This window comes from Nilaparvata lugens, chromosome 10 (genome assembly GCF_014356525.2).
Source record: "Nilaparvata lugens isolate BPH chromosome 10, ASM1435652v1, whole genome shotgun sequence".
Classification (NCBI taxonomy): Eukaryota; Metazoa; Arthropoda; class Insecta; order Hemiptera; family Delphacidae; genus Nilaparvata; species Nilaparvata lugens.
In genome coordinates, this window is record NC_052513.1 from 16144148 (window position 1) to 16170324 (window position 26177).

Consider the following 26177-nt stretch of genomic DNA (forward strand, 5'->3'; position numbering starts at 1 on the left):
CAGGGTGAACAGCTAGATGAAAATTCACGGGCTGACAAATAATTTTTGAATAGTAGCGCTCATTGAATTTCCATCTAGCTGTTCACCCTGTTGTCAATATTTGCAGTAGCAGAAGTCTTCGGGGTGATTTACATCATTTAATTGAGATTTTCGTTCAACAATAATTACTCAGAATATCCTTGTAATGCCGGGTCTACACGACAACGATATTTGCGCAAACTTGGCTTGGTTCCTGTAGACGGGAGATCGTTGCAAATTTCTCAGGTTTGAAGGTTTGTGCTTTTTTCGATCAATATCAGTCAGGTTTGCAGCAATTTTTCTAGGAAACGATTATGATCATCCTATCCATCAAAACCTAAATCGCTTCAAATCGAAGATAGAGAATTCACGATTTCAGATTCGGATTCAGCACCCTCGAATTGAAAAAGTGCGAGGTCAATTCTCAAAAATACTCAAAAACATGGAAGATTTTTAATTGATTATAATTATGTTATTTACTCTATAGTAATGATATAGATATACTTATTCACTCTTCATTTGATAAGCAGTATTCTTGATTATTATTATGGAGGAGGAGGAGAAGGAGGAGGATGATAATGAGGAGGAGGGACAGAAGGAGAAAGAGGGGGAGGAGCAGGAGGTGTTGGAGGACTATGAGGAGGAGGATGTGGAGGAAGAGGAGGACGAGTTGGTAAAGGTGGAGTAGGAGGAGGAGGAAGAAGAGGAGGAGGTGAAGGGAAAGGAGGTGGTGGAGGAGGAGAAGTAAGAAGGCTGTTTTGCGGGTTTGATGACCGATGTCTGGCTTTGGTGCTCTTCTGCCTTCTCAACAGTCGCTGGCCTTCGCCAAGCCAACATACTAGTTTACTCTTTTTTACTCTCATTTACTCTTTTTTTACTCTCATTTCTACTCTTCTCCAACTTATCAAGTCCCTTTTGCCGGAGAACTTACAATAGCTTTGTTCCTGAAATTCACCCATACACAGATTTGTGTCAAACAATACCTGTAACAAAGTAATTTTAACTCACTTTTTAACTTACAAGCTCCTCTTTTGATATAAATGTTGAAAAATCATTAGAATTGAATAACACCTTTTTTCATTGGCTGAGATTTATGTCTAGCCTTATGAATCCAAACCTTGCTTGAACTAGCCTAGTTAATTCTCTCATCAACTTATCAGGTCCCTTTTACTGGAGATTTTTCCTTCGAATTTGTTCAATTTATAAATCTGATTTTCAATTATATAGTGAGGTCCACGTTATAATGACAGTATTTGATCAACTTTTGTTTTGCTATCCTTGTCTATCATTCGACAAAGCCAGTGGTACTATCCTTTTCTAGGTCCACAGCGGTGCCAATTATGTTTTTGACAGTGTAGAAATATGATTAATTAATGCAGAGAATCGGCATTGCTATTCTTCTATCTTTATCCACTGTCATTATAACGTGGACCTCACTATACAAATCTGATTTTTAGTCTACAGCTTGATCATAATAATCAACTCTGTTGAAAACTCATCACATTTTCTTTTGTTTGAAAAAACCGTATTATTTGTTGATGATGATGCTCACATCATGACTATAGTGCGATAGGCCTACACGTTTGAAAGTTACTTATTCCCAGGTAGAGGAAGAGACTGGTTCGAAAAGAATAAATGCCTATTAATAAATGAGCTAAATATTGTTAAATGGACTGAATTGAAATAAAATGAATGCACGAAAGGAGCACAAAATATGAGCAACAGAGAGAAAACGCACGGAAAACAACAAGCTAAATAGGAGTTAAATTCAAATTGAAATTCATTTCAAAAACAACATAACAGGTCCAGAACATCAAAATAAATGACAGAATAACAATGTACGTACTATGATTTAAAAAAATATTATCAAATAACTATGGTGATAGGAATAGATTTAATTATAGGCGTGTAACCATTTCCAACTTGAACTTACGCCCTACTAGAGACATATTTCAGCAAAATAGAATAGACTTAAATGAGAATAGAAGACAATTTATTTACGTCTCTCAGAGGCTGACTAAATTCATAGAAAATTTGAGCGGGAGCAGGAATTGAGGAGTGGATAATTGAGGATTGATATTGAGGAGGAAATATTCTAGAGGACAACTAATCCTTTAGACTATCATACATTTCTCGTTGCTCTTTTTTCCCATCATTTCAAGACGCTTTTCACTATTTTTGATTTTACTTAGACTTTCTTCATTTTCCCCCTCGAAAATCGGTTTTATTGAATTAATATTATTTTTCCCTCAGTATTTGCTTGTGGTATTTTGGACAATTTTGTACTAAATTTAACTTTTGCCTTTATTTGTCACTTTACTGATGCTCAATTTGACTGTTTTTAGACTTCAATTGTTGAAAATTTTACTGATGATAGGGGTTAATTTATTTATTCTTTTTATTTTATACATTTACTGTATAGATGTTTAGGTATTTTGAGGAATTATATTTTATTTGTTTTTTCAGGGTTTATTATTATTTCGTTTTTATTTTTACTTTCCATGCCCTATTACCATGGGTAAGGAAAGTATTGCTTTCCGAAAAAAATTAAGGTACCCCAGTTTCTAAATTTCTATACGTTTCAAGGTCCCCTGAGTCCAAAAAACTGGTTTTTGGGTATTGGTCTGTATTGTGTGTGTGTGGTGTGTGTGTGTGTGTGTGTGTGGTGTGTGTGTGTGTGTGTGTGTGGTGTGTGTTGTGTGTGTGTGTGTGTGTGTATGTGCGTCTGTGTACACGATATCTCATCTCCCAATTAACGGAATGACTTGAAATTTGGAACTTAAGGTCCTTTCACTATAAGGATCCGACACGAACAATTTCGATCAAATGCAATTCAAGATGGCGGCTAAAATGGCGAAAATGTTGTCAAAAACAGGGTTTTTCGTGATTTTCTCGGAAACGGCTCCAACGATTTTGATCAAATTCATACCTAAAATAGTCATTGATAAGCTCTATCAACTGCCACAAGTCCCATATCTGTAAAAATTCCAAGAGCTCCGCCCCATCTACGCAAAGTTTGATTTTAGATTCCCAATTATCAGGCTTCAGATACAATTTAAACAAAAAAATTCAGGTGGGAAAGATTGAGCATGAAAATCTCTACAATTAATGAATGTTCAGTAACATTTTCACCTAAAATTGAAAATAAGCTCGAAATTCGAGAAAATGTGATTATCCAATTGCAAACTGTTGGTAACCGTTGATATAGAATCAACTGTTGGCAACTGTTGATTCTATTAAATGATTCACTATGAAGAGATAGCAGACCTCGTATGTCTTCAGCGTTATTGTCCTGTCACCAGCTGGCTCAGATCTTTGTTTATAAGTAGACTTGAGATGCACGTGAACACTAGCGTCAGGTGATCAATTTTCATAACGGCAAGGAAAGTTGTGTGAGTGCGCCACACCAGATTTTTTTATTCTTTTTTTAGTTATCAAAATTAAGTGGCTGTCTCGTTCATATTATTATGTACAATAACAATAGTGAATAACTTCAACCACAGCTGTTAAGCTACTCAAGATCTTTAATTTTTTCCATCATGATACTTTTTATGTTTCTTTGTATAATAATTGCATTCAAAAAATATTTGTAAAACATGTCAGTGTTGTGAATAAATTTCAATTTTAGAAAAAACATTTTTCATATAATAGCAACATGGAAGTCAAGTGCTATCATTAAAAAATTCATCTAAACTATAACAAGCCTTACAAGAGAGAATCTCATACCTAATCTCAGAAAGAGAGAGTAGAAAATAGTAATAGAATAGACCAACTGCAAGGAGAGTAACAACAAAAACGAACGACAAACTAGAACAGAAAACCTCAGACCCATTGCCAGGGGTTCGAGCACAAGCCCTGGGACCTCTGAAAACCCTCAGCCCTCAGCCGTCATCAGTACTGCGGGCTTAAAAGGGTCTGAAGGGAGGCAGAGCATAGCAGAGTCTGCCTTCCAAGGGCTGTGCAAGGAAGGGTAGAAGGCACAAAAACAGGATATATAAGGACTAGGGGTAGGAGCAGAAGGAGAAGGAGGTACAGATCGTGGAGGAGTAGTAGGAGGAGGTTTCAGGAGGATGAGGAGGAGATGTTGGTTGAGGGGGAGGAGTAGGAGGGTTTGAGGAGAGGGAGGTTGAAAGGTGGCCCAATAAATTTGGCTGCCTCAGTTTTGGTGGAAAAAAGTTTTTCCTACCTCCTTACTAACTCACGCCAGTCAGGCACTACTCTCTCACTCTCTCATTCCCTCTCTCTCTCTTCTCATTATTTCTCACCATCTCTTCTGTCTGTCGCTCTCTTACACAATCTCTCCTCCTGTCTTTCACTCACTCACTCTCACGCTATCTCTGTCTTTCTTCCCTCACACTAATCTCTCTCTGTTTTTCTCTCTCTCCCTCACTCACCTTCTCTCTCGCACTCTCACTCTCTCTTCTCATTATCTCTCACCATCTCTTCAGTCAGTCCCTCTCTTACACAATCTCTCCTCCTGTCTTTCACTCACACACTCTCTCGCTTTCTCTGTCTTTCTTCCTTCACACTCGATCTCTCTCTGTTTTTCTCTCTCTCCCTCACTCGCCCTCTCTTTCACTCAGTATCTCTCTCTCTCTCTTGACCCGGTCGTGTGTTAATGGGAATGATATTTTATATCCTTCTAAGAGAATCGACAATTATTTGTTGAAATACCACCGATTTATGAAGTTACATTACATTATTATATTATCGTTATTTTAATTGCATTCAAACTTTATTCTCATTGATCAATTATTTATACTTTGTAAAATTATTTAAATAATTAGCATTACCGTCATTTAATGTAAATTAGTGTATAAGCCAGTAAATATTGTAACATACATAAATAAAGGAATCTAATCTAATCTCTCAATCTCTCTCTCTTTTGGTAGAGAGAGTTAGTAGATTTTGTAGAGATTTAGTGGGGAGGATATGTTTAATATTCTTTCCGAAGAATGAACATTGATATGTCCAAAGCTCCGCCAATTTATGTAGATGCATAACAATATAATTATCTATAGTTTTTATATTACAAATTGTTTTTTCATATCATATACAGTTCAATAATTATTTTCTTAGTCTATATTATGTAAATTTAGTTATAATTTTGCTGTATTGTAAGCTATTGTATATAAGTGTATAAGCCAGTATAATATATTGTAATCTACATAAATACTGTAAATTACTCAATCGATCAATCTTGCACCAACAAGTCATAACAATCCCCCACTCACTCCGTCTCCTACACCACAACATTTCGGACTCTTTCCAATCAGTAAACCAAAACTTTTGCTCTATCAATCATTTCAATTTATGTTCTCTGTCTCACCTTTTACGTTCATGTTCAATTTTTCCAATTTTGATACTACTTTCATTAAGTTTGAATGAATGGCATTGTAATAAGAGTAGAGAAACAATACTATTAAAACCAATATCCAAGTCACAAATGTTAAAATACCTAAAAAACAAACAGACCTACGAAAAGTCTTCACAAATCAGATGAGATTGAAGTTTATTCATCAAAATCATCATTTTTTTCAATCACTACAGCCCATATGAGCTTTGGCCGCCTCCACTACAGCTCTCCATTCTTCTCGGTTCTCTGTCATTCCCTTCCATTTTCTACATCCAATTTTTTGGAGATTGGAGATCGTCTCTTAATTCATCCTCTCACCTCATTCTTGGTCTTCCTCTCTTCCTCCTGGAATGTGGCCTTTCCTTATAAATATTATTTTGTGCATTCTGTTCTCATTCATTCTATAGATATGTCCAAACCACCTAAGCCGTTGCCCCTTTATAAATTTGACAATTTTTGTCCTTTTATCAATCATCATGTTTGAATTATCAAAGCTTATTCATCAAAATTTTTGTCAATCATTATTATCATGTACAATACCACAATAACAATCCATTTGGTCAGTAGTTGACTACTAAGCTAGAAGGCTGAGACAAGCCACGCCTATTGTGGGTGGGGGGAGCCTTCTTACAAAAATGCTCTCCCATTGACTGACGAAGAAAGGCTGTGATTGGCCTAGACAAACAACGCTAAGTGAGGGGTAAGAGTTCTTGGTACGAATGCTCCGCCTATAGTCTAATAAATGTGTTTCGTCTCGACCAATGACAGCCTTTCGCCTACGTAAGTTAGTCAGACATCAAATATGGATTCATAAAATTCTGTTTCTCCATGATACATTTAAAAGAATTTTGCTAATTGGTAACAAACGAAACAAATTCAACGCTTTTCAAATCAATGAGTGGTTAAGAAAACTTTCATTAGTTCTATTCACAATCAAATATCGAAATCCCCATATCACTCCCAAAGTCAAACTAACCTACAAAAAAGTCTTCACCATCCATCAAAAATGTGAGTCAAATTCCGGGGAGAGACAGTAGTTTTGGGCTGTGCCTGTTGGTTTGTTTTCTATGAATTATTGTGTATCATTGGAACTATGTATAATGAATAAATATCTCTACAATGAAAGTATAATACAATATTTTCAAGTAACGACTCACATACAAATGTTCTGTGTAAACAATAATATTTTTCTTCAAGTTTTAGTTAGATTTGAAATAAAATATAACAATTCCATCGATAATAGATGAACATAATTACACTACAAAATAAATCGTTGGCCACTAAATTCGAGGACAATTAATTTCAACTTTGTCACAGTCCTATAATAATTATATTTTGTTCGGCCATATTATCACATTACAAACAGGACTGGAAAATCAAGTTGTGATTCATGAAAAATCGAAAGATTGAATAGGCACAATTGTGATAATATGACTGAACACAATATAAGCCCGCCATTAGTTTGAAAGTGTATATTGATACAGAAGGCTACAGACTCCTGAAATTAGAGAACCCAAATCCAACAAATCCCCATCCAGAATTCATCATATTTCATCAACTGTAGCAATAAAACTGCACCCCACCATAATCCATACCATAGAACAGAGCACCCAACTTTCATCACATTGCTTCATGGGACAAGGTTCAAGGGGGTGGGGTTGAAATTGGGAGAGAGAGTGAGATAGAGAGAGAGGGTTGAGTGAGAGAGGTAGAGCGAGTGAGTGAGTGGGTGAGAGAGAAAGATGGAAGGAAAACAGAGAGAGAGAGAGGGTTGAGTGAGAGAGATCGAGAGGGTTGAGTGAGAGAGGTAGAACGAGTGAGTAAGTGAGAGAGAATGAGAATGATGGAAGAAAAACAGAGAAAGAGTGTGTGAGATACATGGAGAGATCTAGAGTGAGGAAAAAACAGAGAGATAGTGAGAAATATAATAAGAGAAGAGAGAATGTGTGTGTGTGTGAGAGTGTGGGTGTGTGAGTGAGGGGAGGGGTTGTTGAACCCTAGCGGCCAGACTTGGAATTAAAATTGGGAATGATTGTTTGGCTCGTTGGAGGGTTGAAATGCACCCAGACACGACACACCGCTAGGGGTGGGTGAAAAGATTGATTGATTGATTGATTGAGTACTTTATTTATGTAGATTACAATATATACTGGCTTATACACTTATATACAATAGCTTACAATACAGCAAAATTATAGATGAATTTACATAATATAGACTAAGAAAATAATTATTGAACTGTATATGATATGAAAAAGCAGTTTGTAATATAATAACTATAGATAATAATCGTATTGTTATGCATCTACATAAATTGGCGGAGCTTTGGACATATCAATGTCCATTCTTCGGAAAGAATATTAAAAATATCCTCCCCACTAACTCTCTACCAAAACGTTAATTTCGTTATTTAAACTAAGGATTATTTATTAATGGAAATATTGTAAAGTTTTAATCAATATGAATATTAAAGAGAAAAAAACAGAAAATTGATAGAGTAAAATAATTATATAGGTAGATAAGATCAATAATTGATTAATAAATGATGTAGGCTGAAAGTAGATCAGGTTATCAACTTTCAGTAATATACAGCATATGCAGTGGATAATTGAAATAACATGAGTTTATATAATATATATATATATATATACAATTCGTTCTATAACATGGTTTAAAGGTTTGTATTTGTGGGATGGGTGGGGGATGGTGTCATGTGATCGTTCTAGGGCCGGACAGTTTCAGTCATTTGTTCCAAAAGATGTTTTTTTAAAGTTAGGATGAAGCTCGCTCGGCTCTCGATGGACCTGATAGAAACAGGAAGTGCATTCCATGCACGACAGGCACTGACTAAAAGGATTTTGTGAAAATAGTAGTTCGATGATTGGGTATCCTTAAAGTACTTTCTCCGGTTCTAGTATGTGAAGCATCTATCCTCCTACCTTCAGAGACAAATTTGAAATCATCTTTAAAATAGTTCGGATTACCGTATATCAAGATATCTCTAACAAGCTTGACTATTCGAAAAAGCCTCTGATCGGGAAGCTTTAATGTTGAACTAGCAATGTGGGCTGGGGTGATATGATCATGGCGTTGGAGAGAGTAGACGAAACGTAGACAATAATTTTGGCAACGCTGTAGTTTATCATTCAGAGTGACTTGCATATCGTTAAGAACAGAATTACAATACATTAAATGTGGGAAGATGAGAGATTGAAATAATTTAATGTTTCTAGGGAGGATATCGTGCATTTTCTTCAATGCATGCATGGCTGAGAATACCTTTTTACAAGTTTTGTTCACTTGTTCTGACCAGTCAAGAGTATTATTCATAATAATGCCTAATTTTTAACTGAGCTACAGTAAGGAATGTCATTACCGTCTACACTAATTTTGTGAATCGATTCAAGGTCAATATTGTTTATAAGACGAGAATATCCAATTATAATGGGTTGTGTTTTGATGGGATTAAGCTTAAGGCCATTTTTCTTTGTCCATTCCACTATCGAATTGATATCCTGATTCATTATTCCAACTGTTTCATTAATTTTTGTTATGGGACAGCTTAAATAGATTTGAAGGTCGTCTGCATAAGTATGGAAACTGGAGAATTTGATAATGGAAGAAAGGTCATTAGCATACAAAGTGAAGAGGAGAGGGCCTAAAATTGAACCTTGTGGTACTCCATGCATAACGTTTTCCAAGTTGACTTTTTGTCACCGACAGATACACATTGTTTCCTACCTAATAGATAGGATTTAAACCAAACTAACGAGTTGTGACTGAAACCAAGAATAGCCAACTTATTCAGAAGGACTGTATGATCAACAGTATCGAATGCTTTAGAAAAATCAAATAGGGTGAGGATGGTGCATTTTCTTTGGTCCATAGCTAACCTTATATCATCAGTGACACGAAGCAGAGCTGTCTCAGTTGAATGGAATTTTCTAAAGCCTGATTGAAAGTTATGAAGCTTACTATTGTTGTCTAGAAATTTTACAACTTGAGCATGAATGAGTCTTTCTAGCACTTTGGACAATGCAGGTAAAATACTGATTGGTCTAAAATCCTCAACTTTATTGGGTGATGGAACTTTATTTAGAGGGCGAACCAGAGCAAACTTCCAGTTTTCAGGGAAAATGCCTTCTTCCCTGAAAACTGGAAGTTTGCTCTGGTTCGCCCTCTAAATAAAGTTCCATCACCCAATAAAGTTGAGGATTTTAGACCAATCAGTATTTACCTGCATTGTCCAAAGTGCTAGAAAGACTCATTCATGCTCAAGTTGTAAAATTTCTAGACAACAATAGTAACTTCATAACTTTCAATCAGGCTTTAGAAAATTCCATTCACTGAGACAGCTCTGCTTCGTGTCACTGATGATATAAGGTTAGCTATGGACCAAAGAAAATGCACCATCCTCACCCTATTTGATTTTTCTAAAGCATTCGATACTGTTGAGAAAGAGAGAGAGATTGATTGATTGATTGATTGATTGAGTACTTTATTTATGTAGATTACAATATATACTGGCTTATACACTTATATACAATAGCTTACAATACAGCAAAATTATAGATGAATTTACATAATATAGACTAAGAAAATAATTATTGAACTGTATATGATATGAAAAAGCAGTTTGTAATATAATAACTATAGATAATAATCATATTGTTATGCATCTACATAAATTGGCGGAGCTTTGGACATATCAATGTCCATTCTTCGGAAAGAATATTAAAAATATCCTCCCCACTAACTCTCTACCAAAACGTTAATTTCGTTTTCGTAAGAGAGAGAGAGAGAGAGAAGAATGGAGACAGGAAGAGAGTGAGGGAGAGATAGTGGGGGGGAGAGAGGGAAAGAGGAATATTGGGAGAAAGACACAACACAACGCTACGGGAGAGTAAGAGAGAGAGAGTGAGAGAAGAAAGAAGAGAGTGACAGGCAGAGAGAGAGGGAAATTGAAATAGTGAGAGAAAGAGCCATAGCGAAAGAGAGAGGAAGACAGAGTGAAAAAGAGAGAGAGTGATGGAAGAAAAACAGAGAAGGAATGATTTAAAGATACGGTGAGATTTAGAGTGAGGGAAAGCCAGAGATTCAGATTCCTTTATTCATGTGTTTAACAAAACATAATTCAACTTACGTTCTAGCGTTAAAAATAAATACTGTACCAGTAGCGGTAAAATGACATGGTGAATCCTATTAAACTGATGAGTTCTACAATAAATATTGAGCAAGAAAAATGATGAAAAATGCAAAAGTTATGGCACTAATGTAATGTTTTCACATGAAACGGTGAAGTTTGGACCTTAAGAAGTCCATTCTCAGAGAGGGTATCAAGGATACCCCCCGTTCAGCACTTAACCGTAAAAGTGAGAGAGAGATAGTGAGAAATAAAAGAAGATAGAATGTGTGTGAGAGAAAGATAGAGAGTTGCCTGAGAGTAGTGAAGAGCGAAGAAAAAAGGAGAGAGACAGAAAGAATGAGAGATAGTGGGAGAGAGAGACAAGTCAGAGAGAGTGGAAGAGAGAAAAATAGAGCGAGAGATATAGTGAGCTCCATGTTATAATGGCAGTGGAGAAAGATAGAACAACTTAGCCGATCCTCTATCTTGTCAATGCCTTCTATAGACGGTAGCAGGTACAGGTTTATTGATGTAATATAAACTGTTCATTCTCGTTTAAAATAATCAATTACTGTATATTTCATTAAGCAAGAAATTATATTTTTCAATAATTTCATAATTAAGATGAAACATTTTTTTAATTATTAATTCTATATTATTGAAACACGATCTGGCAACAGAGCAAAGCGAGAAAGAGATAGCGTTATCTGCTGTGTTGAATGATAGACAAGGATAGCAATACCATTGCTAAACAAACACTGCTATTAGAACGTGGACCTCACTACAGAAGGATGGGAGAAGAGAGAAAAAAAGGAGAGAGACAGGCAGAGAGAGAGAGTGAGGGAGTAGGAAAGTTAGAAAGAGAGTTTTGTGATAAGGGAGGGAAGCTGAATGTAAACAATCCTACTTTCCACCCCTGAACTGAACTAACCCAAATAACTACCATAGTAGCAGATACGCCTCAAATACAACTCAAATCACATAGGGATTGTTGCAACTTTGTAACCAACTATAGCTAACAAAAATGAATCAATCAGCTCAGAAAATCCATGTTCACCCAAATGCAGTGAGCTTTAAACACATACATTTTCAACTAAAATGGTTAATAAGAATAATTTGGGTTGAGATATTTCCTATTTTAGTGATAATAATTTGAAATATCTGTTCTATGTTTGGTTTTGAAGCATCTAAATTTAAAACTTCTTCGTGAAAATAATAAAGGACTGACATTGTCGTGAAGTGAACAACTACAAGACTTGACCTATTTCAAACTTTGTGTAACCTTATCTAAATTTGGGAGAGGAATAGCACAAGGCTACCTTATTTTTTCTCTCCCTATTATTTTGATGATGTACTTATTGTATCAATCAATAAAAAAAAGATACTCACTTATTGGAATTTAGATGAGTGAAGTTAGAATGAGATTTATCAACTTACCTGAAAAGAAAAGAAAAACAATAATTAGAGATCATATCAATGAACAATCACAGATTACTTCATAAAGATAGGTAATCAACTTTTTTTTTATTAACTACATTAAAAAGTATAATATACAATTGATATGATGGGAACGATTTTCAACTTTGAACGTGAGTCAATTTTATTAGGATAGAAATTGTAATTTCTGTGAAGAGTAAAGCTATATTGTTGACAAGAAATTGAAAATAATTTTATGATTTTATGTATAGTACTTTAATATCACTATAGTACTGCCTATTACATGGGAAACCGTAGTTGGCAAGTTATTTTCCCCCGCTTTCTTCCAGCAAATCACATCATTTTAGCAAAATTGTCTCATTTTTTATGTTTTATTTGCATTGTTACTGTTATTGTGATATTGCTTTTTCTCATTGTATTTTTTGTGTGTTGTAGATAAAATTGAAATTGAAATAAGCAGCAATTAAATCTAAAGGTGCGTACAGATTTACGCGCCGCGAACATGAGCAATTCACTTTTAATCAGCTGATGCCAAGCTTTCTATATCTGTATCTTACCGTTTCTGTAAAAATAAAGATATAGCCATCTGATTAAAAGTGAATTGCTCATGTTCGCGGCGCGTATATCTGTACGCACCTTTATATTGATCATTCATTCATTAGTTACACTAAAAATATCACCTACACAGAATTCTATTTGACGTTATAGCCTAATATAACAGAATTATTAATAGAAAGTTAAATATCTATTTTCAGTCATTTACAACCGATACCTGTAGACCTCCAAAAAAGGAAATCCTACATTACATTCTTCAACAGCACTAATAAAATGCTCTATCAGCAACCTACCTGCAAAATCAATACTCATAGAAATTGATAATCTATTAGAACCTAAATTTGTTTGTCTATAAATTTGGGTCACTTTGAATACAGCCAATTTCAGTAATTTTTGTGTCACTTGAAATACAGCTGAACAAAGCACAAATCATTGCACAAAGAAAACAAAAACAATTTTCGCAATCGGTGATTCAAAAGTAGGTTTCGGTCAATATAGAAAAACATAAAAGTCAATCAATGATGATTCATGAGAACAGTTTTAAAACAAAGAATCGACGATTGCAGGTGTGAAGAAGAAGAAGAAGAAGAAGAAGAAGAAGAAGAAGAAGAAGAAGAAGATGATGACCCAACAACAAAGAGAGGTAAATGAAACTACTAGAGTAGGAAGTGTTCGTATTGACCTTTGCGTAATACACGTCATGTTTTTATGGCAAACATGACCTATACAACTGGATTTCTAGTCCAGTCAATAAATGATCTAGTACTTGTCTATGTAACTTTTTCTATTCTCCATTCAATAGTTTCATTCTAAATGTATTCTAATGTTGATTTGAATATTCATTCAATCGTCTCAAGATTTAAATTTAAACTGCATTAATAATTTTATACGTGAATATGTAGTCCTCTAACCAATAGTGAGGTCCACGTTATAGGCAGTGAAGAAAGATAGGAGAAAAACGTTGCCAAGTCTCTCCATTTTGCCACTGACTGTACACAACTGTTACTCAATTCATCCCATTAAATTTAATCTAATAATAATTATCATTTCCTTGATAAAATAATCAATTTAATGTCAAATTGATCAAGAAAATATTTTTTTCATAATTTGATTCAAAAATTTGCTTTCATTACTGAGATCAGATTTTTATTTCTATACAAACCTGAAATGGCGGCTAATTTAAAAAGCTGTGATACAACAATCTGAATTTCAAATCAACAGAAATTGAGTTATTTGGTAGGTATTCTATTCCAATTTCCTTTGAAAATAATAGAAAAATAGAAATCCTATTTAAAAATAAGTAATTTCAATGGATTAATTCTGAAATAACTTTTCAATATTATTTATACCGGTACGAGTAGATGTAACCTATACGGGTAGGCTAACTTAAGCATGGATGGACTCAAGTCTAGGATGGTTAGTTATCAACTTTTAAAATGTCATTTCAGGTATTTTAATTCGTGTTTCTCATAAGGTAATGTTTAAAAAATGTTTTATTGTTTCAAACATACATTTTAAACCAATTATACGACTTGTGTACCCAAGTATTTTGATAGAATGAAGAAAAAAATGGCGGCTGAGAATATGGTTTGTTCAGTTTTGTACAGTCACTGTCAAAAGTAAATATGGAATATTCTGGCAAATGGACAACATTGCAAAGCGAGAGAGAGATAGTGGTATCTCTTTTGTTGTATGATAGAAAAGGACAGCAACAGTATTGTCAATCGTACACTGCCATTATAATGTGGACCTCACTATAGCTCACTTTAAATTCTACAGAAATAAATAAAATTTTCAGTCCTCCAGTATTTTCACAAAATAGATTTTCAAATGTAGATGCTTCAAATCTATATTAAACGCATATCTACTTCAGAAACTAGATCAGTCAGTTCTATATTATTTAACCAAGAAACATCTTCGAAAAGAAGAACTTCAACTCCATATACTTGTCACCTATATAATATAAGAGCACAGCACACCAGACCATATAGCAAGGCAGACAGGTTTATCGAACCGTCGCTGACTGCTGAATACATGAATAATTTTGAATACATAATCGCGCTATTTCTTCGATTCCAGCCGATAGGGTAGTCCCAGTCCCAACGCTTTCAGTTTCTATTATATTCACTAGTACTTCTTCACAAATATTCATCCTGATCTTGTCATCATCATCTTGTTGTCTGCTTCCCCTTCTTCTTCTTCATCTTCTTCTGTTGCTTCTTCTTCTCCCTTTTTCTTAAGCTACTTCTTCTTCTTCTCCCATCTTCCTCTTCATTACCCGTCTTCTTCTTCTGCTTCTTATTCTTCTTCATCTTCATCTTCTGCTTCTTCTCCTTCTTCTTCTACTCCCGTCTTCTTCTTCTTCTCCTATCTCTCTTCTTCATCTTCTTCCGAACCTCCTCCTTTTCTTATTCTCCTCTTCCTTCTCTTATTATTTACTTCTCTTCTTCAACTCCTCCTCTCTTCTGCAGCTGTCTTTACTACTTTATACAGATGGAATTAAATAGAGAATGCATTTATTCAAATGCTAATTAATATATAATTATTATTTAACGAAAATCCTAAATAAATGCTGTACATCACCCCGAAGACTTCTGCAACTGCAGACATTGACCACAGGGTTAACAGCTAGATGGGAATTCGATGAGAACTACCATCCAAAAATTAGTTGCCAGCCCGGGAATCGAACCCCGGTACCTCCCAATTGCCAGTCAGGAATGCTTACCCTTACACCAAACTGACAATCTCTGGATAGCAGCGCTCATTTTATACGAAGCCATAGCGGCCAACCGCTATTTATTTAGGATTTTCGTTAAATTATAATTTTATGATAATTGGCATTTGAATAAATGCATTCTCTATTTAATTCCATCTATAACTGGTTGGCCGCTATGGCTTCGTATAAAATGAGCGCTGCTATCCAGAGATTGTCAGTTTGGTGTAAGGGTAAGCATTCCTGACTGGCAATTGGGAGGTACCGGGTTCGATTCCCGGGCTGGCAAATAATTTTTGGATAGTAGTTCTTATCGAATTTCCATCTAGCTGTTAACCCTGTTGTCAATGTCTGCAGTAGCAGAAGTCTTCGGGGTGATTTACAGCATTTAAATAGGATTTTCGTTAAATAATAATTATGTCTTTACTACTACTTTATCTTTCTCTTCACCACCCTCACTTTTCATCAGTATTCTACTTCATCATATTTTCCACTTTTATCCTACTTATTCTTTCTTACATCACGTTTCCTTCTCCTTGTTTAATCAATTATCTCCTTCCTTTATTCCTCCGACTTCTAGTTTCTTTACGTCCCACTTCTCTCCATCCTTTTCCTTCTACCTATTCAACTTATCCTCACGCTTTTCATCTTCTTCTACTTCAACTCAGTCCAGTGAGGATTATGAGGATACTCCTTCATCTTGTCTTGCCTATTCTTTCCCTGGCTTCTCACTATTTTTCTTCTCTTTCCTTCTTCTTCTTCTTCTTCTTCGCATTTTATTCTGTTTTCAAAGAAGAACTGTTGTAAACGTCTTCTCAATAACTATAGTGAGGTCCACGTTATAATGGCAGTGTAGAAAGATAGGAGAAAAGCTTTGCCGAACCTCTGTCATGTCAATGCCTTCTGTAAACAGGTTTATTGATGCAATTAACTGTTCATTCTCGTTTAAAACAATCAATTTTATTTTATTAAGCACGAAATTATATTTTTCATTAATTTCATAAGGAATTTTCATAATTGAGACGAAATATTTTGTTAAGCCTACATTGTTAAAAGAAGATCTGGCAACAGAGCAAAGCGAGAAAGAGATATCGCTATCCGCTTTGTTGAATGAAAGACAAGGATAGCAATACCATCGCTAATCAAACACTGCCATTTTAACGTGGACCTCACTACAGCAATTCATACGATCTAAATAAGAACACTGGAGCGGCCATATAATCTATTATGCATTAATAAATAACAATTATGAATAAAACAAAGTCAATAAACAATCGACTCGCGGCCTTATTTGGATTAAATTTCTATTTATAGATCGATTAGAAGCATTTCGTGGACAATATTTATTTTAGTGTGCCTTGCAATATAGCGTGGAATCATATAGCAGACTCATACAATATGTGTGTATATATTTATTCACTGGCCAAGTAACCTGCTAACCTGAATTTCATCGTCAGTCACTCTAGCACGACACGAACAGTTAAATCTATGACGTCATCAAGTCACCTTAGAAAGTGTGACGTCATCATAAATATTGTCAAATGCATCATAGAGTCATATGCATCAATGGTGGAAAGACAGCTATTACTATCTGAATTTAATTTTTTTTGTTTTATTCTGATTTGTATTCAGATTGATGATGTAGTGTATAAATTGAAATGGACCTAACCTACAAAAAAATCAGCTGATAGTTGCTGTGATAGTAGTTTTAATTTTTCTGCTCAAAATTGTCAAGTTTATTTCAATATTATTGAAACTTTCGGTTTGTTTAGTGTTATTTCCGGCTCTTATCAACCTTTCGAAATTCAAAATTCATCAGTCATATCTCGAATACGTATTCTCTGAGTGTTAATCTTTGGTGAAAACAGAAATTTTAAACTTAACCTCACTTTGGACTATTTATGTGCCAAAATCAAGGAATTAAAGAAGTTTTGGGCAATTGCCTGTTTCTCTTTCCAAATATCGTGTTTGTGACTGTTCTAATAAATATTTGAACAATTTAAGACAAAATTGGGAAATTGAAGAAGTTTTGGGCAATAGCCTGTTTTTACATTCCTTGCCCTATTACCATAGATCGTCTTTTAACAATATAGAAATAAAATTAATCAACAACATATTTAATATTGATCATGAAAATTATAAAATCACTTTAAAAATATATTTTTTGCTTGATAAAATTAATATAATTGATTATTTTAAACGAGAATGAACAGTTCATATTACATCAATGAACCTGTATCACTTACCGTCTATAAAAGGCATATCCTCCGTCTATCAAGACAGAGGTTCGGCAACTTTTTTCTCCTATCTTTCTCCACTGCCATTTTAACGTGGAACTTATAGCTGACAATAGGCTATGCACACACTAGACTAGCATAGAAAGTGATCGTGATAGTTATTTGTATATCTAGAGTGAAAAGTACGACTTTTTCTCCCTGTGGGAAAAAGTTTGAAGCCCGAGGCGAAGCCGAGGGCATCAATTTTCCTGAGGGAGAAATAGTTATTTGTATATCTAGAGTGAAAAGTGCTGTTTTTTCTCCCTGAGGGAAAAGTTTGAATTTTCCTGAGGGAGAAAAAACATTTTTCACTCGTGATATACACAACATTTTTTCTCCACCTACATTTTTATAAAAACTGCAAATAAAATAATTTTTAAAAACGTATGTGACCAAACAATGTGTTACAACATAATCTAAAAAGTAAACAGAAACAGCTGGCTTGTAATCACAGTTCTCCTCCGACAGCACTATCTGTCGGCTAAAGTTGTAACAACAATGACAGCCACAACTACAGCTATGATGAAGTTCCCGTTTCAAATTTGATTAGTTAATAAGTAAAATTCGTTGGCTGGTATTTTGAATAACATGGATTGAAAGAAAAAAAATGTACATTTTTTCTAGTATAGTGATATGAAGTTTGTAATAATAATTTCAGCATACAAACATAAATTTTATATATTGATCAAATGTCTGGTTGAGGTATTGAATTTAGTTGGTTTAATGACTACTCTATATGCTTCCTCATCTGAGCTTAGACCTTCTGACCTATTCCAAATGTACGTTTTTAAAATAGAGATGCTTCCCATGTTATTTAAATGGAGTCACTTTTACTCCCTAGGGAGTTTTTCTGTTTTTTAGTACCGAGAGCGAAAAAGTGACACTTTAGTATCATGTTTCAGGGAGTAAAGTAAGTACTTTTGACAGTAGGTGGAGGAAAAAGTATTTTTCGCTCGTGATGTACACAACATTTTTCCTCCATCTACATTTTTTTATAGAAACTGCAAATAAAATCATTCTAATAACTTACGTATTGGTGACAATGATTGCTAACAACATAACCTAAATCTAAAACCTAAAAACCGGTCGTCTGATTGGCACTGCCGATTGCGCTATCTACGGGCAAAAGTTGTAACAATTATATCAGCTGAGCAGCTACCAAAAATGGCTGACTCCAGATCACGCGGTTCAGATTTGAATTGCAGATCAAAAATATTTGTTGGCTGGTATTTTGAATAGAATAAATATTTTAAAAATTGTATAAATATTTATCATCTACTAATATTAAGAATATAATAATTATCATACAAACATATATTTCATGAGTTAATCAAATTTCTGGTTGTGGTATTGAATTCAGTTGACTCAATAACAGACACCTCTATTATGCTTTCTCATCTGAGCTTAGACCTTCTAACCTATTACAATGTAAGTTTCAAAATAGAGATGCTCCCCATGTTATTTAAATGGAGTCACTCTTTTACTCCCTAGGGAGTTTTTCTGTTTTTTACTACCGAGAGCGAAAAAGTGACACTTTAGTATTAGGTTTCAGGGAGTAAAGTAAGTACTTTAGACAGTAGGTGGAAGAAAGATAAAATGAAGCTTCCATAGAGTGCACATATCACGGTATCTGTTGAATAATACCTTAATTTTTCATGAAACAGGTATTATATGTTAATTGACTCGTGTCAAACAGCTACTGTACTCGAATTTCCCGTCAAATTCTGAAGAGGTACTCAGCTTTTCGCAATTAGTAAGTTCGCAGAAGAATTATTAATACAGTGGAGAGCTGAGAGACTCAGAGCTGCACTCTTGATAAGATGGAGGCAGCAATTGAAAATTAATTAAAGGTGACTAGATACGGCTTTCTTTTTCTTCGGCAAAGGCGACTATATTGTATGAATTTTGAAGTGGGACTTAGTGAAAGATGGAGGAATGGAAGAAAGGGGGGATGGAAAAGGTGGAATTGAGTAGAATTTGATATGAAGACGAAGAAGAAAAAGAAGAAGAAGAGGAGGAGGATCAAAGAAGAAGAAGGAGAAGAGGAGGAGGGGGATCAAAGAAGAAGAAGTTGATGATGATGATGATGATGAAAGGGGAGGAAGAAGAAGAAGATCAAAAAAGGAGAAGAAGAAGAAGAAGAAGAAGAAGAAGAAGAAGAAGACAGGAGGAGAAAGAGTACAAGAAGAAGAAAAATGGGAGAAGAAATAAAAGAAGAAGAAGACGAAGAAGGAAGAGGAGGAGAAGGATCAAAGAAGAAGAAGACGAAGATGGAAGAGGAGGATGAGGATCAAAGAAGAAGAAGAAGTTGAAGATGATGAAGAAGAAAAAGATGATGATGATGATGATCAAAGAAGGAGAGGAAGAAGAAGAAGAAAAAAGTAGAAGAAGAAAAAGAAGAAGAAGAAGACAGGAGAAGAAAAAGTACAAGAAGAAAAAATAGTAGAAGAAGAAGAGGAGGATAAAAGAAGAAGAAGACGAAGAAGGAAGAAGAGGAGGAGGATCAAAGAAGAAGAAGACGAAGAAGGAAGAGGAGGACGAGGATCAAAGAGAAGAAGTTGAAGATGATGATGAAGAAGAAGAAAAGTAGAAGAAGAAGAAGAAGAAGAAGAAGAAGAAGAAGAGAAGAAGAAGAAGAAGAAGAAGAAGAAGAGGAGAGAAGAGGAGTACAGTAGTAATGTGAAGTGAGAAATTTTGAACAACCTTTTGTTGAAACTTGAAATCTATACTGATGTCCACGTTATAATGGCAGTATTCCATTGCAACATTGGTGTTGCTATCCTTGTCTATCATTCTACAAAGCAAATAGCACTATTCTTCTCTAGCTCCGCAACGTTGCCAAATCGGTTTAATAGTGGGAAGAAAAGAAGAAGAAGATAAACTATACTAGTAGTTCTGTGAACAGTAGACCTAACGCAGTATTCTGATCCACAAGTACCTGATTGAAACTATAGATCTTATGGAAATACAGCAATAGACATTGGCTTCTCCACTCATCTGTGTAATCACTTGTCATCTGATTTATGATGAATAATTCTATAGTCTGATTTTCACTCTAAAATTGGCGTATGAAGGAGGCTCCTTTTTCCTTTTATATTATCCTTAAAATGAAAAATTTCCAAAAACCTTGTATATACGTCGACGCGCAATTAAAAAAGGAACATACCTGTCAAATTTCATGAAAATCTATTACCGCGTTTCGCCGTAAATCCGCAACATATAAACATTGAAACATTTAAACATTAAGAGAAATGCCAAACCGTCGACTTGAATCTTAGACCTCACTTCGCTCGGTCAATTATCTTAGAAAGACTAAGTAAGATAAAATACACATAACGTGATGAAAAATCATCAGAGAATGAATGAACGAACACAGGAAGGAGAATCGAACAAAGAGAAAGAAACCCCGATGATAAAATAGAGAGAGAGAGAGAGAGAGAGAGAGAGAGAGTGTGAGTGTGAAGTGGAGAGAGGAAATTAGTTATGTTGATTCAGCTACCCACCCGTAGCGCCAGCTTGATCAATTCAATGTAGGGCCTGCCTATAAGTATTATACCCGCATCCTAATCCTAATGCAACTCGATTACATAGACAGCAGAGGAACTACAGCACTCAAGCACTCTATACTCAAGGTAAACGCTCAATGCAATGCCAGTTCACTTCACTTCACAATAAAACCTATAAAATACACCGCTCAGCTGGCTTTCTTTGTTCCTTCCTGCAATACTACATCAACGCAGCCATCATGATATTATTAGTTCCTTATTCCCTTCAATACAATGTTCCATCAAGATAGTATTTATCAAGTAATAAGTAACGCAAAACTGTTCTAATTTATCAAAATTACGCAAAAATGTTCCAATTAATGGTGATTGAGTTTGATATTTTTGGTTTTTATTCTGTTTTTAACCGTCAAAATTCAAAATTCTTAGTTTTCGTTGTTTTTTAGTGGAAATGAACTAAATTTTAGGAAAGTGAAACCATAACCATATTTCGGACATTTAAAATGTTATTTAAATTTAGGAGAGAAATAGTACAAGGAGTATCCTTAGTTTTTCTCTCCCAATCAGTGCTACTTTGTAAAAATTATAAATAAATTAAATGTACAGCTGAGTAATTTTACATAAGTACACCCCTGAGCTGCATTAAATAGCGACGTGAAGGTGCGTACAGACTTGATCGCCAGGAATACGAGTATTTCACTTCTCATCAGCTGATGCTATGATTATTATATCTTACTGTTTCTAAAATCACTTCATTTAGATGGGCTACTTTTGTTAAAATAAATAAAACAATAAAAAAACATTTTGAAAATGACCTATGGTCGAAACTAGTCGTTAATAGTATCTTAAGTCACAAGGACGGGAAGGCCCCTCTTGCAGGCGAGAATGATGTTTCTAGTCGAGGCGTTAGCCGCGACTAGAATTTCATTCGAGCACTTCAAAAGACATTCACGTCAAAGTAACTTACACTATTTTCACTTTTTCAGTAACTTACACTACATTCTATAAACATAACCTAGTTTACAAGTTTCGAATCAGGAATTTCTTGATTGTAGTTAACAAAATTTCCACCTGGAGCGCTAAAAGGCGGTTTTTGTTCCAGTTTTGCAGTTCCAATGTAATTGAATGACTATGACAAAAAATATTTTAAAGTTTTGGATTAATGGTACTACAAGTTTTTATATTGTTTTTATAATTATTATTCTTACTGTTTCTGTACAAATAAAGTTATAATAAACTCAGCATCAGCTGATGAGAAGTGAACACATGAGCGTGTTCGTGGCACCTTGAGAAAGTATTCTAAAATCAGCTGTTGAGGCGGATTCCCACAGATTTGTATGAGTGTGTCTCATAAAAACTGATCTGAATAATATTTTCACTGTACCGGCCCATGAACAATCTCATAAGAACTCATGTGAATGATATTTTCACTGTACCGATCAATGAACAGTCTCATAAGAACTCATGTGTATAAAATTTTCACTGTACCGGACACTTAGGCTGAGCGTACACCGGTTAGTCAAGACAAGACAAGACACCTTTAGTCACAATACTTCACATAGTTGCTTAAGAAGACATGTCTAATTACAATGACTAATCATTGTGAGTTGAGTCATAAGAAACAATGTGAAGTATTGTGACTAAACGTGTCTTGTCAATTGTACTAATTATTCTTCCAACCACTAATAATACAGTCTTAGAAACACATATATGATACAATATGATCACAACATGATACAGTATCAACACAATATGATACGTATATATTTTTGAGTTTAAATTAATATTTTATAAAATATTATAAAATATAAATACTTGACTTGGGCTAGACACACACCAGTTAGTCAAGACAAGACTAGTCAAATTAAGTCACAATACTTAACATTGTTGCTTATGACGCAACTCACATTGATTAGTTATTGCAATTAGACATGTCTTCATAAGCAACTATGTGAAGTATTGTGACTAAACGTGTCATAGTTGGTTATGAAGACATGTCTTATTGCAATGACTAATCAATATGAGTTGCGTCATAAGCAACAATGTGAAGTATTGTGACTAAACGTGTCTGATCATGTCTTGTCTTGTCTTGACTAACACTGGTGTGTGCCTAGCCTTACACTTACACTGATATGCGGGTTCACAGATCCAGCTTTGAACTGCTTATAGGCAGGAAATTCGACGTCAGAAACAACAGTTTACATTCATCATACATATGTTTAAATGGAAATTGATGAAATAGTAAAGTTATGTCCACCAGTAACTCCTAACCCCTCGTCCCTACATTCCCTATCTATAGTAACTAGTACATGTAAAGTTACGTACAGACTTATGCGCCATGAACACGCTCATGTTGTGTTCACTTCTCATCAGCTGATGCTTTACTTATTATATCTGTATTTGTACAGAAACAGTAAGATACAGATATTCTTTATTCTTTATTCATGTATACAATAAGTACATTATCGAAATGATAGGGAGAGGAAAAATAAGGTAACCTTGAGCTATCCTATTATATTGAGCGAGCAAATTCAGTAATATATCTGGTTATTTATGTACAACGGATCTCGAAAACGGCTCTAACGATTTTCACGAAATTTGGAACATAGTAGCATAGAGAAACGATAGCATAAGTAGATATCCCATGGTATAGGGCGTTCATGTCGCAACTTTTACTGTTATCCCAAGCCGATAGTTCACTTAGTTCTTTCCCATGCAGCTGTGTGACGCCGGTAGTCTCTCAATTATGCCGTTCATACACTCTCACCCAAACAAAACAGTAAAAATTTACAATAATCGACAGTAATCGGCTTGAGATAACAGTAAAAGTTTCGACATAAATTCCTATACCATGGGATATCTACTTACGCTATTTTTTCTCTATGATAGTAGGTTTATGATATAAAAATTCGATTGCACTAGGTCTCATCCTTGGGAAAACTCGCTGAACGACATTAAAAGGATAATTCATCCTTGCATGGCTGAAACAGCTGTGGATAGTAAAAAAGTGAGTGAGCGAGTGAGTATGTGGAGAATCAAAATATCGCATCCCCGAAATTCATTAGATGACATATAGCCAGCTGTGAAATATAAACACGATCATTTTAGAGAATTGTGTTCTGTTTATCAATAAATAAAAATAACGAGCGAAGCTCGGTGCCCCGATATTTCAATTTGAATAAGGTTACACATAGTCCGAAATAGGTTATAAGCATCAGCTGATAAAAAGTGAAATGTACGTGTTCGTGGCGCATACGACTGTACGCACCTTTATGTACTTATATATGCACACTACTTCGAACAATAATTCATTCCCTTCAGCGCCCAGAACTTCGTATCTATTTTAGAAGCAAGAAATACCATTCAAAGTAGGGCAGTTGAGCTTTACAAATTCAATAATATACAACTATTTCATCACCGTGGGTTGGAAGGCAATTGCTTCATTAGTAATCGCAGGGATGCGCAACAACTACAATATAATAATCTCAGTGTATAAAAACAAAGCAGATAGAAAGAAAATGAAAGAATACATGAGAAGAAGAAGAAAACTGACAGAGAGATGTAGAAAAATGGAGGAAGGGGTAAACTAGGAGGACAGGAATGAGAAAGAGAGAAAAGACAGCGAATGAAATGAGAAAGAGAGAAAAATGAATGAATACATGAGAAGAAAAAAACTGACAGAGAGATGTAGAAAGATGAAGGAAGGGCTAAACTAAGAGGAGAGAAATGAGAAAGAGAGAGAGAGAGAGTGATGGAGAGCGAACCAAACAAGCTAAGTGGATTTGCAGAGGTCCTACATTGGGAACAGCTTACTGAGTAAAATGAATTAGGACGCCTTGAAGGCGTTCTAGATCTAGCCTAGTTCTCTTGCCAGCTGACTTGCCTGCTTTACTGGCTTCTAGTGACTAGTGTGGTAAAAATATTGAAGAAAAATAGCAAGGATTCATAAAATTTTTCCCGATCCAATAAACCTTCCAAAAGTAACTACTGAAAGTATATAATAGGAGATATGAAATTAGCAGTCTCGAATAAATTCAAGATGAAAATTTCTCTTGTATGACTGATATCTCAATTAAATGAATAGCATTCTAAGGTTTTTGTATGTTTGATATTGGTGAGAAATCAATCAAGAATCAATTCACTTCGAATTTTTACATTATTTATTTATTGATTCATACAACAAGTACATCGTCAAAATAGGGAGTATAGGTCAAAATTTAGTCCAATTTTATATATAGTCAAAATTTTGTTTTATATATATATATATATATATATATATAATATATATATATATATATATATATATATATATATATATCAAATATTTAGTTTTAAATTTATTTTTATTTATTTATTTATTATTTATTTGAGATACATATGAGAGCACAATGATAATATCCCATAATTGCTCTCTTAACACATAATACAAGTGAAACAATTTAAAAATGAATATTTAATACAAATATTGAAAGAAATGAAAAGTTTATGAAATTTTTACGAAAAGTCTTTCAGAAAAATATACATAACAGAAAATTTAAACACAATTTTAGATAGCAGAAAAAATAAACACAGCAAATAATAAAATGAAAATATGAAAATGAAATGAAATGAAAAAAAAAGTCTCTATGATTAAACAGAAGTCATTCTAGGAAGAGAGAGAAAAAAATAGTAACAAGAGGAAATAATTAAACACACAACTTAAGGAGTAGTAAAAAGCAAAGAGATCACTGTCACAGAAGACTTTCTCCAATCAAACTCCAACTATCAACGAGGGATTGACCTCAGACCCTTTTTTATTTATATAGTCAGATATTACAGGGAGAAAAAAATAAGGTAACCTTGTGTTATTCCTCTCCCAATTCAGATAAGGTTACACATAGTCCGAAATAGGTTAAGTCTAGTGAGTTATTCGCTTCACAAAATTTTCGGTTCTTAATTATTATCACAAAGTAGATTTTTAAATTTAGATGCTTCAAAACCAAACATAGAAGAAAAATTTCACATTATTATCACTGAAATAGGAAATAATCACATATTGAAGAAATAATTTCGATTATTATTATTAAACGAAAATCCAAATTAAATGCTGTAATTCACCCCGAAGACTTCTGCTACTGCAAATATTGAAAACAGGGTGAACAGCTAGATGGAAATTCGATAAGCGCTACTATTCAAAAATTATTTGTTAGCCTGG

General features: G+C 34.5%; 1 protein-coding gene across 3 annotated transcripts in view; it reads right to left on the reverse strand.

The window, feature by feature from the left end:
* Nucleotides 1-26177, reverse strand: part of LOC111044309 (serine/threonine-protein kinase NLK) — a 240989-nt gene that overhangs the window by 177994 nt on the left and 36818 nt on the right. The window lies entirely within an intron of this gene.